Raw genomic sequence first — 11,635 nt, 5'->3', positions numbered from 1 at the left:
CAGATTTCCTCATCATCTTCTTGTATGGTTCCATTTATTCAGAACTTAATTTTCAAGCAGATGAAGGTGGTTACCTAAGTAAGTTATTTAAATATACATTAACTCAAACCACAGAAATTAGGTCAGGTGATCTCTGAACAACTTCTAAATGCCACTCCCTCTACTCCCTGTCAAAGAAAAAATAAATACTGAGAATTGAATTTTAAAGAAAGAAAAAAGCACAATAACATCTGAACTAAACTGCCTGTAATGTTTGGAACAGTTTTAAAATTTAAATCCCACTGAATAGTAGGAAAACAACTTTTGTGGGAGTAATGCAAATTTTAGCAAGAACAAAAGAATTGTTAAGAATTTTCTTATTTTATTAACAACTTAGTGGACTGTTATATTTGGAAACCACTAAATATTAGTGAACAAAGGTGCAAAAAGCTACCATAAATATTTATTAAGCAGATCAAGGAAGAATGTTTTATAGCCTTTCCAATGTGAAATTAGGAATAAACAGCAATTAGCTAAACAGTATTTATTCCAAGGAAGTATCTGTATGCATAAAGAAATGCAGAGGAATGAGCTTTAGTTTTGGCTGGTGTAAGCCATGCTTTCGCAGTGTGAATACCCTTCAAATGCATGCCTTTAGAAAGAAAGGTAAGACTGGGATGGTTTGACATCCTATACCTGGGGCTAAGAAGGAGGAAAGAAAATAAAGTCGGGGTATTAAGAAAAACCTGGAATGTTCTCATTGGTGGCAATTAGAGTCTGCTCAGCATATCTTTGTAGTGAAGTATTGCCTCCAGGAAAGTGGACACACTTCTTATTGGGACATTTCGGGTCACACCTCCCACAGTACTAAAACATACACAGGATGCACATTGGAATGAGTAGGAATGACGATTCATCTGGATGCTGAATAAATAATAGGTTGTACCAGCTATACTGTATGTACGTTAAAATAATTCAGAAGCAATGTGCTCATCCACCCTTGTAGCACGAGCAGCTGAAAGAAAAAGATTGTTATGCCTGTACCATTGCTTACCAGGGGAAGGGGAAGGGGAAGGGGAAGGGGAAGGGAAGGCAGAAATTGTGCTGCACTTACTTAATTGAGTAGGAACATAACCCTATGTAATAGTAGACCCTTAGTGTCCATAGAGCAAATCTTCGTACCAGGTGACTAGGACGAAAACTCGGTGAGCCACTAGGCTTCTTTTTTTCATAATAGTTTATTTATGAACATTGTGCATTTGACTTCTCCTGTATGTGCCCTTCAGGAAGTCTTTTTTCTTTTCACAGATGCTGTCAAGTGCTATCTGCTAATATTGTATTAACCTGGGTTACCTAATCCTTACCCAGCAGATGGCTTCTGCATATTCTACCCCTGAAAAAAAACTCAGCTAGAAATCTTCAGCAGGCACTCTGCTGATATTTCCACCAAGCTAAATGTGTGGGAAATGTGCTATATCAGTGGAAGTGTTCACATGCTTGAGGCTCACTTAGTAGCTGTTCCAGGGCTGTGAGAGGATTTCTTCTAAAGGCTTAAGCTCTGGTTCTGCTTACCTATGTAATGTCAGCCCATGGTAAGCTTTGGCTTGCATACTGTAATTACAGCAGTCTTAAGACAAGATACAGAGGTTGATGGGTTTTTCTGCCTCTGCTGACCTTCAAGGAGTTAACAGCAGCATATTCTGTGCCAGATGGATGTATATGTAAACATGTAAATCATATCCCAAGTCCATTAAAACCAGAAAGGCCAGAGCTTCTTGTGCCCTATCTTTAACCATCAATCTCACGACAAGGAAGTAGAAAGAATCTGAATGGAAATACAGGCTTACAACCCCAGCGTGTGTAGCCCTCAACCACGCCATTACTGCTGCAGTAATGGGAGAGGACTTTTACCGAGGAGTGTCTTAACCTCCTTAAAGCATGACTTTATATGAAAATTCCAGCAATGCTGCATATTACAGTATGATCTGGTCAGTGTTTAAGTAAATACATGTTCTTGCTTACATAAACAGCCCAATAAAATGCAGTGCCTAAACGCTTGCAGAACTGGCAGCTCATTCTGTAATGGTAGCTTGCCAGGGAAATAAGGAACTTGGGAGCGAATCTCCCCTGCCTTATGCACAGAAGCAATCTCATTGAATTCACCTCTGCATATAAAGCAAGTAGGATGTGGCACAATCTTCTACATGAGCCAAGCTCATGTACGTGCTGGGTACCTTTGGTAAGTAGTAGGTTAAAAGCAATACAGAAGTCAATAGAAAGGGTGTGTGACCACCCTATTTCTGAACCCATTTTAAATCCCCACCCTGGAGAAGATTGGTATAGATCTTCACCATGGTGATTGGTTTATTTTCAGAGAATAGCTCTGTGGCTCGTATCTTGAGTTTTCTATCTCTACTGACAAGGCAGCTCTTATCAAAGAAGCATATGTGGTACAGTTAACTATATATATATGGGATTTTAACAGTCCAACAGGATACAGTCACTGAAGCAGCTGCAGAGAGCACTGGTAAAGCCTTCAGTTCTTCTAACCTGCATTTACATACAGCATTTTGGTGTGAAGCAACAAGAGTGTCAAAGAAATTCAGCAAAGGTGCAAAGTACAACCATGCTGCTGTGAACATGCTGCTTCTAAAAGCAGAGTTAACTGCAGCTTCAGTTGTTTCATCATCTTGGCTTGTTGTGCTCATCTTTGTGCCTTTAAGCATAGGGTATTAGTGATTTTACAGATTCTACCTGACTGAAGGAGTGATTTTAAAAATGTGTTTGTTTTTTTGAGCAATAAATGTAACATAATAAAATATTCTAGTTTTCTCTCTGTTGGTGACCACTCTCAGGTAGCCTTAGATGGACACGAACACGTCAAACAAAAGCATAGGTGTTTTCTGATTTTCTGTCTGTGCATTTATTGTATGTAACAAGATATCCTTGTAGAAAAGACAGGAAAACTAAATACGTGAAGGGAGAATTGATCCTTGGCTTTCCAGCTGTAAGCCTGATTTTAGAAGGGCTTTCTCAGAGCTTGAAGTGACAAAGTTTTCTGACCAGTTCCTGGGGGCTTGAGGAGGGCATGGAGTCTGTGGGAGACAGATTGTGCTCCAGGGTGAGAAACGGGACCAGGCAGATGTCAAGGATTTCTGGAAGGATGGGAATGCTTCTTGGTAGCTCTCCCCAGACCTGTGGAGATCCACAGTGGGTTTGTAATGTGTACCATTGGCATAAGGGTTTCCTACTTGGATTTTCTCTGTCAGTCAACCCAGGTGAGTGCAGTAACTTGAGGATCAGTTGGGAACAGACAATTATGTGATGATACCAACCACAGAAACTCCTGTTTGTTTCTTTCCTCCTTCAGTGATCCAGCAGCCTCTGGGCCCCTGTAGCCCTTCTCATTGCACAACTGAGTTGCTTGCAAGCCATGTGTGACTCAGGAAGCCCAGATTCGCCCCTGCTGTTGCATTAGGTGTCGGCAAGTACTGTTTGTAAATTGCAAATGCTGTGTGATTTACAGATTATGGTGTTTGCATTCTGAAGCCAGCATACAGGGTGAGGACCAGATGCAGTCATTTCCTCAAAGATCTCTTCATTATTCCTCCCTGATAACAGCAGTACTCCAGGCTAGAAACTATTTTAGGGAAGGGGCTGTGGCTCTTTTTTCATTTTCAGTATATTCTGTTCTGGAGGCAAACTGCCAAAGGGGTTGACTGCATTCTACTTTGAATGTCAATAGCAAGAAGTTAAGCAAAAGACGTGCATATCTGCTAGGGTTTGTGCATGTCACAACTGAAAAACTAGTTACACTGAGTGCATCAGTGGGGGATTTTTATTCTAGTCTCGGTAGGCCAGGTGTTGAGGGCAGAGTTGTAAGTAATAAATGGGCAAAGAAAGTAAGAAGAAACTATGTGTAAGGTCTCAAAATGTGTAGTCTGTTGAATTTCATTATTTAGTGATATTCGTCTGCTTCCTTATGGTCTCCAAAAAGAAAAATTTATTGTTCAGACCATGCTTTGCAAAGTCAAGAGCTGTTGCATAAATTAATAATGGTTACGATTATTTATAATTTTTAACAGTACAAAAGCAAATGTCAAGGTGAGACCTTAAAATGCAAAGAAAGGTATGATCACTGCTTTTGGGAGATTATTAATTAATTTAAAATGTAATGCAACACAGGCAGAAATGGAGCTGTGTACAGCAAGAACTTGACCTGACTGCTCAGCCTAACAACAGAAAGTTTTATTTTAGGACATGTACATACACTCTGTTAACAAAGTCACAGGAACAGAGATTGAAATATGAACTAGAAACAGGAACCCGGGGAGATATTTTCTTGAAGAAACAGCAAAACAGCAGAGATGGTTTGGAAGAAACTGAGGGCAGCAGCTGAGAAAGCCGTGACATGAGGCTACCACCCCAGCGGTGTGCAGGGTGAGGTGGGGCAGAGGCTCAGTCTCTGGAGAGGAGCTGGCTTACACCTGGCTTGGAAATGGATGCATGAAGAGGGTCAGACAAGTACTCTGGTGGCCCCAGAGAACAGTTGCAGGATCTGCTTTAAAGTTTAAAAGGCACTGGTGAGCCAAAAAGAAGGACATTTAATTAATCTTGGTAGTGGGCAGTTGGAACTGATACTCTCAGTTTGGTTACTAGGACAGCAGAAAGACAGCGGGTCTTAACATCTTAATTACAGAAAAGATGTGTGTTTTATTTCTTCATATTCTGCTTATAGCAATGGGTAAGTGTTTCAGATAACATCTCCTCTCTGGCCGTGTTAATGTAGAAATACTGCACTGGTTGTGACATGGGACTGTTTTGAATAGAAAACAGGAAATTAATCTCTGATTGAGATCTGTTTTTTATCCCTCTTGTCCTACTTTGAAGTTCTTACATCCGAAGTATTTTCCCTGCAAGCACAAAGCTGTTTTCACAGGAACAACCCCGCTCCCTCTCTCCCCTCCTCCCTCCAAGAGATGAGCCTTGGGTTGTTCTCATGGCCAGCTCTAACCCACCTGGCACCACCTCCTCGGGGCTTGCAGGGCCTGTCTGTCTGTCAGCACGGGGGCACCAGCAGCGTAACGCAGCCTGACCACGGCCTGACCATGCTGTATGAGCCCAGACCAGATGCCACAGAGCTGCCGGGTGCCTGGCTGAGCGGAGCCGAGGGCTGTGAGAGGTGGCTGGGACGCGCTGGATGTTCCTGAGCGCTCGGGCCCATGCACCAGTGACAGCCGAAGGTAACAGACACAGGGCAACGTATTACTTTTCTCCATTTTTTATTTTTTTTTTTTTAATTTTATACAGAGAACTGTATCTTGTCTTGTTCCTCTTTTGTAATCCCCAGTTTTAGTACCCTCCTCCCTTATGTGAAGAGGCACAAGTGTAAAGCCGTAAGTCTAGTACCCATGTATGTGAGTTGTGTGTGGGCGTACACACACACACAAACACACCTTACACATAAAAAGTCATGCTTACAGCACTATTGTCATCTTGTCATATGTTAGTTAGACTAGACAACGTTATTTTCAAGGTGTTTTGTTTTGTTTTTAATAGTAAGACAGTAGTATTTCTAGGGCTTTATACCTGGAATAGCAAATTTGGGAACTGAAGAGTACACCTGTAGTGATCCAATACTGTTCTTTTTTTTTTTTTTTGCCACTCACTGCAGGAATTTCAGCTAGAAATCACTCACTGAAGTTGATTCAGTGAGAACTGCAGTTCTCTGGTGAATCACATACATCCTCACTATGCTACAAAATGTACATTTGACATGGAAAATACCTTGAACAATAAATATTTGGCGGACAGGCACTCTCTAGAATAAAGTTGGGGAGAATTTTCTCGCACCCACAATGACACTGCAATGATTACATGAAAGATATGCTAGAAGTTTATAGGTCACTTTAACAGTTGTGAGATGTGCTGTTTGACATTGTACACTTCTACAGCATAGACATAAAAAACATAGCATGTTTGCATTTGGCTTGTCTTAGCAGAAGCTCTGAAAGTTACAGTTATATTATTAGTAAAATGCCTAGGTTATTTGCATATGCATATATAAGTAATTCTTGAATCATTCAGCCATTGGACAAGACTTAGAGAGCTTGTTCACAAACTAAATTTCTCATGTGACTGTTATTAATTGAATGCTTCTTTTTAAAGTTCCTTCAGCTACAGCTATGGGCATTTTCAGGTTGAATTCAAATCCTGCGGTGGTAATAGCAGTTTTTATGGAAGTTTTAGCTAAACTGGCACAGCCACAGTCAGAGTTAAACCATGTTAAGGGAAAGCAAATAAGGGAAAATAAATGAACAGTAGACCTAGCCCTCCCAGCGGTCCTCACAGCCTACATCTCTGCTTAAAATTATCATAGCACCTACTTTTGTGGAGCTGATGTCTTGCTCTTTGGCCCTGACTGCCTGACCCCACAAAGAGCTATTATGTACATCTATGACATAAGGATTTTCTTGCTTACCTTGTGGTGAATTGAATATTGTTGGACAAAAATAACTCTGTCTCAGTTACAGTTCGAAGCAGTTTATCTCTTTCCCCTATAGCTGAGCTTGTAGAAAACCTAAGTTTTATACTATTAATTTTTCTTCATGCTTGAAGCACCTTGGGAAAGAAAGGAAATCATGGTGTTGTAAAAGCTGTAGTCAGAATAGCTGTCAGAATCCAATGACTCATAATATTAGCAGGAAGGCATGCTTGATGTAAAAGAAGCATATGGGCAGATGATTAAAATAAGACCACTAAAGGTACTAACAGAAGCCTCCATATATAGAAGTTGGCAGTAATAAAGACTAACAAAACTTAAATAGATGATAAAAATTAAATATATGATTCTAGTGAATTGTATGTGATTCTTTCTCTCTTTCTTTCTTGCCTCCCTTCCCCAGCATAAAGAGCCTCAGTAAGTCCTAGGTTGTATGGTGGAACTGTTCCAGTTTCCCAGCTGTTGTCCCTCGAGAAAATACATCTCCCCAGAAGGACAAAGCTGTTCTACCACTGAATGCTGTAATCCTACATTTTTGGTGCCTAATTTAGTAGTGGAATTGGGATTGTACCCTCAGCCTTCCCTTCAGTGACTGAGATGAGCTGTGTGCTTAGGAGTGGGGCTTATAAAAGCCATCATTAGTTAGTTCTGTGTGTAGGACTATGTAAGCAAGAAGCAGGAAAAAACAAGTACCAAGATTTGTGTGTTCCTTTTGTTTGGGTGGTTTTCTGTCTTTCATGGGGCCTCTAAGCACCTATCTGCCTTTCCTAATCCCTTTTCATAAAACACTCCTAATGCAGGAGTGGAAACATTCCTTTTTTATTATCATTTTAAAAAATGGCCAAATTTAAAAGTATCTGTTCAACCAGCTGTTACCACCTAGTGTTTCAGCACAGTGGCATAATACAGTGCAGAAACCACTGAAACTCTTTCTTTGCTAGGGTCAAGAAGACTGGAGCGCTTCAGCAGATGCATGGGAGAAAAAAAGATCAGTAGAGGCTGGCTCTTGTGAAAGAGGTTCAGAAGGGAAAGGGAAAGAAAAGTAATGAGTGAGTCAGTGAAGATTCACAGAGGGACGAGCATCTCTTCTCACCATCAGTGCCTACTTTTAATCATAAACACTCCCCAAGGCCTCTGTGTGTTTCTTGATTCCAAACAATATTCAAATAGCTAGCCAAGTTTCATACATCCTAAAACTGACGTTCATTTTCAAGACATACCAAATATAAGCCTCAGGTCATTTTAATAGATTAAATCCCTAAAAATAAATAAAGAAATAAAAATTGCTTGTACTTCTGTGTGGGGGTTTTGAATTAATCCCTGTCATGTTATTGTAATACACTTGATAACAAAATTGTTTTCTAAATAACCTTCAGATGTACAAACCCAGTAACCAGGTTCTGCAGTAAAGTGACTTCAGGCCTCCATAGGTATCATTGGCCAAGTAACCATGGCCACCCAGCTGTGCTGTCCCCAGGTCACACCAGGGCTGTGTCCATCCCTCATGCTGTGCTGAGTTCATAGCAGGCTGGTGAATAACTCCTGGTACTTGCCAGGATGCTCTGTCCTCACAAGTTGCAAAGGTACTTTGCAAAATGTCAATCAGCAAGCTGGGGAGGCATTGCCCTTCTCATTTTGCATGTGGAGAAACAGATGCATTTTATCTGAGGTCTTGCAAGAAGTAGGTGGCAGAACTGAGAACCTGCTTCAAGACAGGACCTTGGTCTAAGTGATGCTTCATTTGGAAAGCATCTCAATATGCTTTTTTGTATGTTAGAGCTATATAATTCCAACTAAAGGCAAACCATGAGAAATGTTTAGTTATAAGAATAAGGCTAAAAGTGACAAGAAACTAGATGAGGGTGTTCACTGCTGAGAGGAATACAATGTCAAGTAAGTTGGGAGCATGAAACACTATTAGTTATGACTTCTGCAAATAGACTTTGTTAAATTGGTAGTTGGCACAAGTGATCTGCTGCTGCACTTCCAGATATGGGCTTAGTTTCCCCAGGGCTGTCTTACATGCATTCATGTTTCAAATTGTATAAACTATGACTTCCTGAAAATAAAAATAGCTTTGTTAAACTTAGACTTTCAATAAACTATGTCAGATTACACAAGGAAGGAAAAGTATTTCTTTGCATAAGAGAAGTTTCTGGCTAGTGACAAGACTTAAAACATATGCGATGTCCTGAGATTCTTCTCACGTTTACCCGTTTAGCTCTGGATATAACGGATGCTCTTTCTCACCACGCTTGACTTTCTTCTCACCCTGAAGGTTTTAACCTTGATAAAAACCTAAACCCTATGTCCCAGTTATTCCATCAAATGGAGAAGTTGAGCAACATGGAGCAGGAGCAGCATTTCTTATTTTCTTCTCTGTGTAGGCTACATGTAGCTTTGTGAACAGCCATGCTGAAAATAATCGAGCTGCTCCCAAACAGCGGGTTAAAGAAGAATCCATCTTTCTAGCTCATGAAGCAGAGTGACACTTTTAGATATACCCACAGGTCACATGTTTAGTGAAATTGCAGCTCTGAAGGCGAACTGCCAAGTCATACAGGCAGGGATTAACTCCTGGGCCACCTGCACACCCTTTGGAGACAGCACGAGGTGAGGGCCAGCAGCATGCAGGTGAGCACCATGGCAGAGAGTGTTGGGTAGGAACAGCTTTGCATTTTCAAGCATGCCAAATGAATGAAATGTCACAAATCCTGTGTGTGAGGTTTGGCATGGGTATGTGTAGGGATAAGGCCCTAATAATGCCTTAGAAAAAGAAACCCTCTAAAAAAAGAGACCCTTTATGTCATTAAAGAATGGGTGTTTGCTCTGTCTAGCCCAGCCAAAAGTGATTCCCTTGCTGGAACAGTGCACTGAGGAAGGGTCCCCATCCTCCATGGGTGCTTTCACTCATCCCTGTCAGCAGGTCTCTTCCATTCTCTTCTGCATCATTGCAGGAGGTCTGTAACTGCTCATGATTGCTAACCTGCTTCACAATTGACAGCAGAGAGAAGAGACGACTGGGAAAGATGTGTAGGAGGGAATAGGAGCTAAGAGCAGAGCTTTCTGCAGCACATTGCCACCCGCCTGAGGAGAAATTCTGGAGCTATGCACAACATTTTCTGCAGTATCTTTTTTTTTTTTTTTTTTTTCTCTTGGGTAATAGAAGCATGAAATGAGAGAAAGCTTGCAGAATTAACAGCCTTGCAGTATTAGCATCTTGTGGCCATATAAAGACAGTAATCTCAAAAGTTGTTTCAGTTCTTTTTTTCCTGATAGCACCATTGGCAATGACTCAAGAATACAAAACAAATTACAGCAGAACCGCTCATACAGAACAAAATAAAGAAAAACAGTGGGGATGTTTTTAATGACCTGCTTGCTCCATTATAGATGGTTTTCAAAAGTTATTTTTCCGATTACTACATATAAATGTGCTGCAATATGCAAATCTCCTCATGCTCGTGTGCACCAGTGACACAGTTTGTGAGACACTTCTCTATTTTCTATGTGGTCACAGGAGTTCATCGCTTCATGGAACTGGTTCTCTCTCTGTCAACCATGTGCACAAAGATTTGATGTAATTATTTATTAATTCTCTGTAGAGAATACAACAGAATCAAACAGAACTTGAATGGCCAAGGTCTGACAGTCTAATTTTTGAATAATGTGGAAGCAAAATGTTCCATGCCTGGCAGTTCAATTTACATGTTCTATTGTACATCATTGAATTCAGATGGTCTAAGTTAATTTTTAGGGCACTTCTACATTTTGCAGTCTCTGTGTCACAGTAGGTTTATATGACACTCAAACAAGTGTATGCAAATGCTGTTTTCTGTATTGCTGGCTGGGGATTGAGCTGTTCTCTTTTTTCAAAAGAATAAGAGAAAATTAAAAAATATCCAATGGGCAGGGTAAGATTGTAAGATGTCCTGAGTGTAGGGTGGGAAGCCAACAGTACTGAATTCCAAGTCAGATTAGAAGTCACTTTCTAAATTTGATGACAAAGCTACATGTATAAATCTGTACTTAATATTCCAGGGCTACTTGGAAGAGGCAGAAAGCCTAACACACTCCAGCCAAGTTTTGTCCATGCGTTGCTGCAGTCTGGTGCATGATGTGCTAGATCTAAATCAGAGATCTGAAATAGTTCAGAAAGACAGTTTCTACATGAACAAGTAGTATGGTGCAGCTGCAGCAGAGCAGTTGAGCAATATGCTCGGTGCTGAGGACAAATGCTGCATAGACCGAGCACTAGTGAAGACATTTTTTCAGTGTCAGATCAGGTTGAAAGTGACAATTTTGATTTAAAAATAAATAAAAAATATAAACATGGCAGCAATTTGCACACAGCAAGTATGTGTCTTTCAGTGGGTAGCTTGGATCTGTCAGAATGTACCACAGCCACCCAGCCCATCATTTAATGATCCTCACCTCACCTTGATTATTTCTAGGTTCAGCTTGCTCTGTTTTGTTCTTCATGGACATTGAGGCAGGTTCTCTTTCTGCGTATGTAAGAAAAGTCTTGCTTTGGATAAAGACAACATAGTGAGGTTTTTGGGTGCTGACCCATGACAAACAGTAAACAACAAAACTAACAGCAACTATACTTAATATCTCCGGTGCTTCCATTACATTTTCAGCCTGCTCTGGCTTCATTTTCAATGCAGTTGACCACCCTGGGACATGAATGAGTACATACCTATTTCCTGCTTCTGTAGATTCAGTCTTGTGCTGTGAAAATTGCATATGAAGTGGTCATATTTGGGTGAACTCCAAATGGGCAAACAGTCCAGAGAAACTGATACCTTGTTCAGGAACACATACATTAGTAGTTTTAAAATTTGAGAAATGGAAATTTGACAGTTGTGAGATTTTCCAATATTGGTGCAGAACAAGGAGGCTCTGCCTTCACTGTGAGGTCAGCATGCCCCAGCTGAGGACCTGCAGGAGCACACTGCACGTCTCCAGCAGGTTGCTGAGCCTGGTCACCTCTGTGTAAGAGGCAAGGTGCAGCAGGGATCAAGGGGCAGGCACAGCATGGTGTGCTCCCGAGGCTTATCGTGACATGGAGTTGGGGTACAGCCTGTGCGTACCCGTAGGCTGAGACACCATAAAGACAATAACGGGTCCATGAATAATGCATGGTGAAAT

Source organism: Aythya marila, assembly GCF_965140915.1.
Source record: "Aythya marila genome assembly, chromosome: Z".
Taxonomy (NCBI): Eukaryota; Metazoa; Chordata; class Aves; order Anseriformes; family Anatidae; genus Aythya; species Aythya marila.
This window is presented reverse-complemented; position numbering follows the sequence as displayed.